This window comes from Lactuca sativa, chromosome 7, assembly GCF_002870075.4.
Source record: "Lactuca sativa cultivar Salinas chromosome 7, Lsat_Salinas_v11, whole genome shotgun sequence".
NCBI lineage: Eukaryota > Viridiplantae > Streptophyta > Magnoliopsida > Asterales > Asteraceae > Lactuca > Lactuca sativa.
The window spans coordinates 178,925,375-178,938,470 of NC_056629.2; positions in this window are offsets into that span (position 1 = coordinate 178,925,375).

Sequence of the window (13,096 nt, forward strand, 5' to 3'; positions counted from 1 at the left end):
AGGGGGCCTAATTCATTAAGATAGCCCAACAGACTGAGGGACTCGACGAGTCCAGGGAGGGACTCGACGAGTCGAAGCGAGTTGTCCCATTTGTTTATGCGATAACTTGGCGAGTCTGAGAACTGACTCGACGGGTAGATTCGATAAAGCGCGACCAGGAGTAGCCGGGGAACTCGCTGAGTCAGGGGCTGACTCGACAAGTTGGTTCGCGATTTCAGTGTTCGGAATTTTAGAAATCGGCAAGTTGAGGTAGTAACTCGGCGAGTTGAGTCAACTCGGAGCGTTGACTTTGACTTTGACCAGGGTTGAGTTAGTTTGACTTTTGGAGGGTATTTTGGTCTAGGTGTCATTTTGGTAATTGATAGCTTGGGGAGTTGAATGATCAGCAGTTCGAGGATCTACTAGCTAGCAGCGAGGGGTTATTCGCAAAATTCTACAGTCAGCTTGTGTGGTTAGTTTTCTCCAATAGGAACGGGTCTAAGGCACCAATGTTGGCCCGTTTATGCATGTTAGTGTATACTGAATTTACATCTGATGTCGGGGTTAGCCCGATGTATTTTATATGTTCCGGATTTCATCCCGATGTCGGGCGAGGCCCGAGGAAGGTTTATATGTATGTTTCCAAGCTACGGTTCGATGTCGGTTGGTACCCAAGGCAGTAGTGTATGTTTAGTTATGCTTGATTTCTTTGTGATACTTGTATGTGACTGGTAGGGGGATGAGTGTAGGCAGGGGCCCGTATCTCATCACTAGCTGAGTGTGGACGGGCCTCTATATCTCATTAGTAGCAGAGTAGGGGCGGGGCCCAAGATAGGCAGGGCCTTGAGACTAGCAGTTATAGTATAACGATTGTTTGTTATGTATTAGCACGATTATATGTTATTTTTTGTATGTGTATAGTGGGCAGGGCCTTTAGGTGTTTTGTTCACCTTCTTATTTGGGACTAGATTAAGGATTTGGGCGGTAGCCTCTAAGGCATACCCCCATAATGAGATAGGTAACGAAGCTCGACTCATCATGGAACGAACCATATCCAACAAGGTTCGATTGCGCCTCTTAGCCACACCATTAAGCTATGGTGTCCTAAGTGGCGTCAACTATAAAACAATTCCACATTCCTTAGGATAGTCGTGGAACTCAATACTAAGATACTCACCACGTCGATCGGATCGAAGCATCTTTATCTTCCTGCCCAATTGATTCTCCACTTCTTGCTTAAACTCTTTGACATTTTCATAGGTTTTTGACTTATGCTTGATTAAGTAGATATACCCATATCTACTATAATCATCGGTAAAGGTCACATAGAAGCGGTTAGCATCCCTTGTGGCAGATTTGAAAGGTCCACAAACATTGGTGTGTATGAGATGTACCTCTTTCATAAGTACCAGTGAAAGGTGACTTGGTCATCTTTTCAAGCAAACAAAATTTTCATGTATCATCCGACTTTAAGTCAAATGACTCCAACACTCCAGCCTTTTGGAGTAGGGCTATGCGTTTCTTGTTGACATGTCCATGACGATAATGCCACAAGCATTGTAACGCCGAAAATTTCAAAACAATTTTTCATTTAAAAATAATCGTTTAATTCTTAAAAACACTTTGCTTAAAATCTCATTCATAATCGAATTACAAAACATAATTCCATTTTCACTTGCATAATAAACTAGGATCCTCAAAACATGACTCTTTCTCTGGTGTGTACAATCGAGCCGGTGCCGTCCCGTGATCTTGAGAGAAACCTGAAACACATAACACAAAACACTGTAAGCACGAAGCTTAGTGAGTTCCCCAAAATATCACACATAACACATATTAGCCACTCGAGGCTATAACTCTGTGGGTCCGTGGACCCTACTCTGTGAACCTTCCGGTTCTAACTCTGTGAACCTTCTGGTTCTAACTCTGTAAACATGCACATCATAAATCACATAGAAATAATTCAGTACAACACGTAACATACACAACATACAAATACTCTGTCACATAACTCTGGTTACCTACTCAAGGTAAAGTATAGTGAGAAGACTCACCTGGAAATCAGAAAGCAATTATCTGCACATGCGAACCTCGGACTTGCCACCGCCTAACACATAAGGCAAATATCTCTAATTAGTACTCGAAGTCCCAACTCTAATTAACCGGCGATTACTCTTTCCCTCTCTAGTCAGGTAATGGGTAAAAGACCATTTTACCCCTCCCTGACCTCTATTACCACTGTTGACCAAAACTCCCAAAGTCAACATAAGACAACTCAAGTCAACGGTCAACACTGACCAGACTCGGCGAGTACACAAGAGTGACTCGGCGAGTCCATGCGGGTTCTATAAATCCTTTTTAAACCTCTTAGACATGACGAGTTCCCTCTCCACTCGTCGAGTTACTCGACAACGAAATGTGGGGCAACCCCGACTCGACTCGTCGAGTTTGCCTATGGACTCGGCGAGTTGCTCCCATGACAACCCTCATCTGACCTTATGAGGTGAGATCTGCTTCACCAAACCATAGATCTAACTCCCTCAAAGCCAATAACCATGAAAAGATCGAACCTTGGGCACTCATGCAAGGTTCTACAAGCTCATTTGGGTGAAACCCTCCATTACATAACAACCCTAGCTCAAAAATCCAAATAGAATGCATAAAGCAGGATGGAAGGGACTCTCTGGACCTCTTTGGGTCCAGATCTATGGCTTCACACTCAATGGGACACTATACTCCACAAATCAAGCCATAAAAGAAGCTAGAAAACCCTAAAATCACCAATCTTACCCAAAACAGAAAAGGGAGAATGATTTGATACCTCAATGGTGATGATGCAAGCTCAGAAGCTCTGAATCGACACCCCCCCTTGACCTCCCTTTGCTGGAAATGACTACTCCATTGCACAACCACCTCAAGAATGCTCCAAAATGGCTCTTCTTCACTCTCTCAGCTCTCTGGTTCGATAGGAGTCTCTCAAAGGTGTAGGTGGCTGCCACTGAAGGCCATAAGGGCCTTTGAATAGGTCCCAAACCCGGACAATTAGGGTTTTCCTTGACAGCGCCGACTCGGCGAGTCCAAATACCCGACTCGTCGAGTCCCTTCATTAAACTAGTCCCCAAAACGCGATCCTACTCGACGAGTTGAGGCGTCAACTCACCGAGTCTCCTCATTCCCCAATATAAAATACTCAAATTCCCATATCTGGATATCCGGATGTTACAATTCTCCCCCACTAGAATCAGACTTCGCCCTTGAAGTCTCACTCTGGAAACAACTCCGGATGCTGCTCACATATCTCGCGCTCCGGCTCCCAAGTAAGCTCTGACCCCTTCCGGTGTTGCCACTGGACCTGCACCAGAGGCACCTCTTTGTTCCTCAGAACCTTGATCTTTCTATCCCGAATAGCCACCGGTCTCTCAACGTAGTTCAGGCCCACATCCACCTGAATATCCTTTAATGGAACTACTGCCGACTCCTCGGCTATACACTTTTGCAGCTGCGACACATGGAAAGTGTCATGGATCTGACCTAGCTCTGCAGGTAGCTCCAACCGGTAGGCTACCCTGCCTACCCTCACGATCACCCGAAAAGGACCGATATATCGGGGCCCCAGCTTGCCCCTCTTCCTGAATCGGATCACTCCTTTCCATGGAGAGACCTTCAGGAGTACAAAGTCACCAACCAAAAATTTGAGCTCGGACCGGCACCTGTCCGCATAACTCTTCCGGCGACTCTGAGCAGTCAACAACCTCTGCCTGACCTGCTGTATCTGCTCTGACGTCTGAAGCATGATCTCTGTACTTCCCATCACACTTTGCTCTACCTCTCCCCCGCAAATGGGGTCCGATACTCCCTTCCCTACAACAGCTCAAAGGGCGGCATACTGATGCACTAATGATGGCTGTTGTTGTAGTAAAACTCTACCAAGGGCAAATACGGGCCACAATTTCCCCCCGAAATCTAATACACATGACCGAAACATATCCTCGAGCGTCTGAGTCACTTGCTCTCTCTGAAGTGTCCACAAACATCACCATGGTAAACTCTAGCTCATTTCTCATATTCATCTTCGATACCGAGCACCAGGTCAGCTTTTGGCCCCACAGCTAAACCCCCAAAGGTCACACATAACACGATCCAAAACATCTCCCTAACTTCCTCCCCGTGACCACTATCACGGCCCAGTGACACGCAAGTCACGAAATTCTCTTTTTCCTCATAAAAGAATACAATCCAATCGAAGACCGACTCAACTCTAACCTCCGGCGTCTGCTGCGCATATTCTCCCGCGCGCCTCACTGACTTTCCCGACAGAGACGGAGACCCCAGTCTCGCCCCGGTTTAACCAATAGGCTCCAAAAACTCAACACTAGGGCTACTCAAGCCTAAACTCTTCTGCATCATGCACTTATCGGAGAACACTCCATCATCACACTCTCTTGCCGTCTAGTGGGTACTATGGCTTCCCACAACATTACGACAACCTCTGACTAGTGAGTACTACGGTTCCCCGTAGTATCACAACGCTAACTAACTAGTGAGTACTACGGCTCTCCATAGTACCACGACTCCCTCCCTCTGACTTGTGAGTACTACGGCTCCCCGTAGCATCACAACACCCTCTGACTAGTAAATACTACGGCTCCTCGTAGCATCACGACTCTCTCTCTTTCTGACTTGTGAGTACTACGGCTCCCCGTAGCATCACAACACCCTCTGACTGGCGAATACTATGGCTCCCCGTAGCATCACTACTCTCTCTCTCTGACTTGTGAGTACTACGGCTCCCCGTAGCATCACCCTATACTCTCATTCTCATTACAAAGCCACACTATGTTCACTAAATCATGCACCGAAGACTATCATAGATAGTTACACACACACTTGCCCCGATATGCATTACAGACTCTAGCGGCAACCGCCATAACATAGAACCTACCTCTGTGGAGATCCACTTCCTTAAATAATCCCTCTTGATGACAATACACGAAGGGCTCCCACTGGAACCGTGGATACATGATACATCACTAGTCATCTTAAACCCAAGACTCTAAATAACTCTAAAATCAGGACGCTATACGCGGAAACCACGGAACACCCTAACAGAGCATCACAATGTCCTGCCTCTACCACTAATTCCCTTACTCCCAGCACCATACACATACAACAATACATTTCCTCTTAATCCCATAATAATTTCCTATTTCACTCAATGTGCAACTTCAGTGCATCCAAACACTCAATTGGAATACAAGGAAGGCGCTAACCCTTCAGAACACACTGATGATCATCCGAAACCCTTTCCACTACTGCTTAAAATCCAAGCAAGAATACACATCCCAGCCCGGGAGTTGGCTACTCGACAATCTTCTACCCATATTTCTACCCAGAAGTTCTCAACTCCCCATACCATCATTACGAGTCTTCCACTTGAAACGACTCTGACCACCACCAGATTCCTGACCATTGACCACCCGCCGTGGAGACACCCATCCTTCTTTCATACATATACCACATGCATTATCTCACCCTGCACCTTTCCTTGATCACCAATGACCCTGATCTCATGAATTCAAGCCGCAGGTTTCTGCATCCAACCCCTAACCGCTCTTGCACAAATCTCTGGTTCTCTCAATAAACCACCCGGTTCTCCCCCACTTAGGGTTCAAACCATCACTATCTAACACATCAACAACCTCACGAACTATTTTCACCAGGAATAACGCACCTGCCCCTGGAAAGTGCTACGCAACGCCCGATAATCCCCTTTAAGGAAATCAATCGATCTCATAACTCTGAACCTCAGATGAAATCCTCAAGAACTTCTCGTCACGACTACCTCTAGTCGTTCCAAGTCTCGTACCAATCCAATACCAAACAACTCAACTGTCCAATAACATCACTGACTCATAGACTGGACCACGAAATCATCATATTCCCCCACTTCGACTCATCAACCGACGTTCCAACATATGGATCATCCCAAGAACAGGGACCCACTCCCATATTCAATACCCAACATAGATAGAAAAACCACTGCACTGATTAACTCGACTGGACTCCCCACTGATACCTCTACAATACGCCCTACTATACTCAAATAGGTGTTACGTGGTCCTCGACTATCTCAGTCCCAATTGACTATCTGCTCATGGTAAATCACTGTCTCGCAACACACATGCTACCTGATACCTTGATGGAAAATCATCATCAATGACAACCTGCAGGGTTTTACTCCTAAACCTGAAACATAAACATCAGGACTCTCATGTTCCGCACACGAATATAAATAGCACCACTCAGGTCATAGAAGGTGACATCTCCTCTATCGACTGATTGCTCAACTCATACCGAAATTCTCCCCTCCCTCTAACTCTTTACCAAAATACTCTGATATGCTCTCGACCTCCCTCTCAAGGGACGCCTCTTCGAACTCAATCATGGCCCATAGGACTAAAACCCATAGCGTCCAATCTCTACCTCATCAATCGTGACCGGATAACCGGAGAACCACAAGCATCATTCACTACGAACCATGGTACTCATCCCATGACATCTCTTCTCAATATGCTCCGGTGTATGGTACCCAAACCATAGCATCACTCCTCCATCTGCTCTGATGTATGGTACTCGAACCATAACATCATTCCTTCATCCGCTCTGATTTATGGTACTCGAACCATAACTTCACTCCTCGATCTGCTTCGATGTATGGTACTCGAACCATAACATCACTTCTCAATCCACTCCGATGTATGGTACTCGAACCATAACATCACTCCTCAATCCGCTCCGATGTATGGTACTCGAACCATAACATCACTCCTCAATCTGCTCCGATCTATGGTACTCGAACCATAACATCACTCCTCAATCCGCTCCGATGTATGGTACTCGAACCATAACATCACTCCTCAATCTGCTCCGATGTATGGTACTTGAACCATAACATCACTTCTCAATCCGCTCCGATGTATGGTACTCGAACCATAACATCACTCCTCAATCCACTCCAATGTATGGTATCGAACCATAACATCACTCCTCAATCTGCTCCGATGTATGGTACTCGAACCATAACATCACTTCTCAATCCGCTCCGATGTATGGTACTCGAACCATAACATCACTCCTCAATCCGCTCATTAGAACCTTCAGAATACTCCCTGTATCAAGTATGGGTCCTCTGCTTTTAGTAGTACGGGCCCATACTACCTGCCACATCTACCCATACTTTCCACACGGACTATCCCGGAGCTCCTAAGTAGCCGCTCGACCTTCTCGTTCACCAATTCCGTCGCGCGCTCGCTCCCCAGCGAACTTCTCTACTCTGCTAGCGCACTCATCTGGCTAAGGTTACTCCCTAGGCTCTTCCTAGATTCCCACACTTCTCTGCCATCAGCTGCTGAAGAGCTCCTAATGATGTCAGCCATCTACCTCCTGAATATCGTCATATTCACTTGGTAGCTGACTCCCATCATCGAGAGTTCCACAAAGCACGAAGCAAGCAGCATTCGAGCATCGAAGAATATATATGACTCACTCTGGGTGATAACTCCGCTTGCTCTGCTCATCCTCGAAAGTACCACCGAACTCTGCAACTCTTCCCCTCGCAGGTTCTAACTATTCTTTCTCTAAGTACCACGGTACTTATCTAGGTATCTCCCCTAGATTACTCCTCTACTCAAATCCTCTAAAGGATTCCAACTAAATATTCTCACTCATCACATACTCAAAAGCACATCGCATATAACAACAATTCCTAGGCTAAGGCATCACAAATCAGGCCACTCTAGTCCTAAGATATGGAATACCTAGCCTGTCTCTAGCATGCAATAATATCTCATAAAGTGCATCATAAATATCTCATAACACAAAAGTAAGGGTATTTTGGGAAATCACCGTTCGGGCTCTGGCTGATTGTACACACTGCTCTTTCTCGCTTTCTCTTTGAACTCTTATTTGCTTTAGAAAATTATTTCTTTGAAAACTTTTCTTACTTCCTTAGTTTGAGTCCAGATTTACCCGAAGGCTCATCCGAATCCCTCAAACCAAGGCTCGGATACCAACTTGTAACGCCGAAAATTTCAAAACAAATTTTCATTTAAAAATAATCGTTTAATTCTTAAAAACACTTTGCTTAAAATCTCATTCATAATCAAATTACAAAACATAATTCCATTTTCACTTGCATAATAAACCAAGATCCTCAAAACATGACTCTTTCTCTAGTGTGTACAATCGAGCCAATGCCGTCCTGTGATCCTGAAAGAAACCTGAAACACATAACACAAAACACTATAAGCATGAAGCTTAGTGAGTTCCCCAAAATACCACACATAACACATATTAGCCACTCGAGGCTATAACTATGTGGGTCCGTGGACCCTACTCTATGAACCTTCCGGTTCTAACTCTGTGAACCTTCCGGTTCTAACTCTGGGAACCTTCCGGTTCTAACTCTGTAAACATGCACAACATAAATCACATAGAAATAATGCAGTACAACACGTAACATACACAGCATACAAATACTCTGTCACATAACTCTGGTTACCTACTCAAGGTAAAGTATAGTGAGAAGACTCACCTGGAAATCAGAAAGCAATTATCTGCACATGCGAACCTCGGACTTGCCACCGCCTAACACATAAGGCAAATATCTCTAATTAGTACTCAAAGTCCCAACTCTAATTAACCGGCGATTACTCTTTCCCTCTCTAGTCAGGTAATGGGTAAAAGACCATTTTACCCCTCCCTGACCTCTATTACCTCTGTTGACCAAAACTCCCAAAGTCAACATAAGACAACTCAAGTCAACGGTCAACACTGACCAGACTCGGCGAGTACACAAGATTGACTCTTTCCCTCTCTAGTCAGGTAATGGGTAAAAGACCATTTTACCCCTCCCTGACCTTTATTACCTCTGTTGACCAAAACTCCCAAAGTCAACATAAGACAACTCAAGTCAACGGTCAACACTGACCAGACTCGGTGAGTACACAAGAGTGACTCGGTGAGTCCATGCGAGTTCTCTAAATCCTTTTTAAACCTCTTAGACACGACGAGTTCCCTCTCCACTCGTCGAGTTACTCGACAACGAAACACGGGGCAACCCCGACTCGACTCATCGAGTTTGCCTATGGACTCGGCGAGTTGCTCCCATGACAACCCTCATCTGACCTTCTGAGGTCAGATCTGCTTCACCAAACCATAGATCTAACTCCCTTAAAGCCAATAACCATGAAAAGGTCGAACCTTGGGCACTCATGCAAGGTTCTACAAGATCATTTGGGTGAAACCCTCCATTACATAACAACCCTAGCTCAAAACTCCAAATAGAATGCATAAATCAGGATGGAAGGGACTCTCTGGACCTCTTTGGGTCCAGATCTATGGCTTCACACTCAATGGGACACTATACTCCACAAATCAAGCCATAAAAGAAGCTTGAAAACCCTAAAATCACCAATCTTACCCAAAACAGAAAAGGGAGAATGATTTGATACCTCAATGGTGAAGATGCAAGCTCAGAAGCTCTGAATCGACACCCCCCTTGACCTCTCTTTGCTGGAAATGACTACTCCATTGCACAACCACCTCAAGAATGCTCCAAAATGGCTCTTCTTCACTCTCTCAGCTCTCTGGTTCGATAGGAGTCTCTCAAAGGTGTAGGTGGCCGCCACTGAAGGCCATAAGGGCCTTTAAATAGGTCCCAAACCCAGACAATTAGGGTTTTCCTTGACAGCGCCGAATCGGCGAGTCCAAATACCCGACTCGTCGAGTCCCTTCATTAAACTAGTCCCCAAAACGCGATCCTACTCGACGAGTTGAGGCGTCAACTCGCCGAGTCTCCTCATTCCCCAATATAAAATACTCAAATTCCCATATCTGGATATCCGGATGTTACAAGCATGCTTTGTCCAAACCATTAGACGAATCGATATGCAACACATTATTTCCTAAGTTATCTATAACCATCACAGTTTCATATATACCATTACAAGCTAATTCTTCAAAATAAAAAATACCATTATAAAAAGCATTAATAAAACCAATTTCATTATTAAATGAAAATCTAAAACCTTGTTTATACAAACCATGAAAAGAAATAATGTTTCTCTCCATATCTGACAAGTAGCAACAATTTTTTATCTTTAAATTTAACTAACTAGTAAGCAATAAAGAATAAAATCCAATCTTGGTGATAGGTGACACTTTTCTATTCCCCATGATCAAGTTCATCTTCCCATGCTCCACATCCCTACTTCTTTTTAGACCCTGAAAATCAGAACAAATGTGAAAACTATCAAGGACCCAAGAATTAGCATGTGATGAGTTATTTGATAGAATAGTGTAAATACCTGAGAAGGTGGGCTTTATCTTCCCATCCTTAATGTCCTGCAAGTATTTGGGGCAACTTCGTTTTCAGTGCCCTTTTCATGACAATAGAAGCACTCTGCTTCCTTTGGATTGGAAGAGGGTTTAGCAGAACCAATTTGGGTCCTACTTGAAGAGGATCCATCATGGGAATTTACCTCGTGGCTCTTAGAATGAGCCTTCCTCTTCTTTCCTTTCCCTTGTCCAATTTCCATAACAGGGGCAGCAGCAGTAGGAGTGGGTACAATAGACTTGCCTTTCGAATTACTTTCAACAGTTCTTAGTAGGCCTTGAAGCTTGCTCAGAGTGACTTCCTGCTTGTTCATATTATAAGTCATTCTGAACTGATCATTACAAGGAGGTAAAGAGTGTAGGATAATATCAATGGCCAACTCTTCATCGAATTTGACATTGAACTTCAACATGCGGTCCACAAACCTTTGGATCTTTTGCAAGTGGGTCGTGATAGACTCTCCATCCTTCATTTTTGTTGTAATTATGTACGAAATGATTTCTTACCTTTCTTGTCGAGCAATTTGATGGTACCTTTCCATCAAGTCTTGGTGTATCTCGTAGGGCCAAAAGTCCTCATAGGAATTTTGAGGCTTAACAGTCATGGTAGTAATCATGATGCACGACACCTTTTTTGCGTCCCTCTCATGAACCCTGTATTCCTCGATTAGTTTGTTCATCAATTTCCTTTAGCTCTTTATCAAGGAAATATTCTTTTTCCTCGTAGCGAAGGGCCATATGAATATTTCAGATCCAATCGTTGAAGTTTGACCCATCGAAGATAATTCTCCCAACCAATTTCATGAGTGAGACCAGTCGAGTTGGGGGTGGAGCCAGAAGCGGTGATGGAAGACATTTGAAAAGAAAGAATAAGTTTAGATTAGATAAGAATCCTTAACATAACACCCAAACAAAATATTAAGCCTAGGACCCAACACAATATTTCACAATTCGGAAGAGGGATGTCGTAATCTAATTGCAAAATATTTGAAGGTAGGTAAATAATGATTTACCAATTTTCACCATGAAAAACGAAAAAGAGTATTAAGTTTTAAATGAATTGAATTTCCTTGATCTTTGAGATTCATTGAACTTTTTCAATGGCATGTTTAAATCTCGATTATGCCCTTTAAGTTTGTGACTGGGATACCGAGGATCACAAACAAGGTGTGAATAACCATGTAAATTGCTTGGTACTCTTAATGTCACTTATCACCTAATCAATGTGCCAGTAAGCCACACACGCTCCATTAATCTATGATAAACATCAAGCTACCTTTTTCCACCCTTGTTAGTCCCAAATTAGTATGTTGGTTAACCATACACGCTCCACTAACGACTTGGCAAGGTGCAAAGTGCAATTTCAAGGAATAACACCATTTTCACATTTTTCCTAAAGTAACTAAGATTGGGAATTTATAAAAGTTTAGTTACTTTATAATATCTTCATACTTATTAATGAGGATTAATGTCCTATCCTACCCATTCGGCTAACGAACCTCCACTAGTCAAAGGAGCGATGGGTGAGAGTGGACACCCATTCAATCACCATTTTATAGACAATTTCCTTATACCCTACTTATAGGTCAACTTTGTGAATGGGGCCTACTAACGGTAAGACTGACTTTTCTTTTATATATACATACATATATATATATATATATATATATATATATATATACATATATATATATATATATATATATATATATATATATAAGTATTAATCTTTTAATATTATAATAGTATAAGGGTTGAATTTTAAACTTTTAAAATTCTAGGGTTTAGAATTATATTTTAATAAATGAGACTTTTCAAGTTCCAAAACTTGAGGGCAAGTTTAGAAATTCTTCAAAACCTCTTGAATTTTGTAACTTAAGGAGTTCAATGTTTCACGAATGAGACTTTTCATATTCCATAACCTGAGGACAAGTTATGAAACTCTTCAAGAAACATTTAGATCAAATTTAACTAACAAAATAATCATATATTTTATCATTTACCAATTTGACCTAATATTACTCATATAGCAAGATAATTTCAAATTCTACAAATAATTAGTTTTCATAAAATCAAGTAATTATCTTACAATTTGACAATCATCATGTTATTGGATGGGTATAATCATTACCATATCATTAAAATCGAATTTTATGAACCAAAACAATTTGTGGTAATGATCCTAATCCAAAACAAGCCAAAAAACTCGAAAATTCTGCCATCTGATGATCAACTCGTCGATTCTGGCAATGGACTCATCGAGTTCATCACCAAAACATCCAACTCTTTGAGTCCAATCATAGGACTCATCGAGTCCAGCAGTCAAAGTCCAGAATTACAATTTTTTCAGCTTTGAAAATAACACAATTGCATCAATATAATAGAAAACACCCTAGGCGCTGATACCACTATTGGGTTTTCAGTACTATAACACTCTTATGGTGCACATACAACCCTAAATGCTTTGGATCTAATTTTTCTCTAATTATTCATGTAGTTTCAATTTTCCAAAGCACACACCCTAGCTGGCATGCAATTGGAGATATACAACATAAAAATAGGTTAGATGAATACCTCTTAGTGTAGCTTGTAGTTCTTGGCCTTTAAAATCTTTAGCACCTCAAATGTGATGTCTCTAATGTGTTACAAACACCAAATGCAAGAGGAGGCTTATGAGATAGAGGCTAGAAAGCACCAAATTGGTTATGGTTTACCTTTAGAA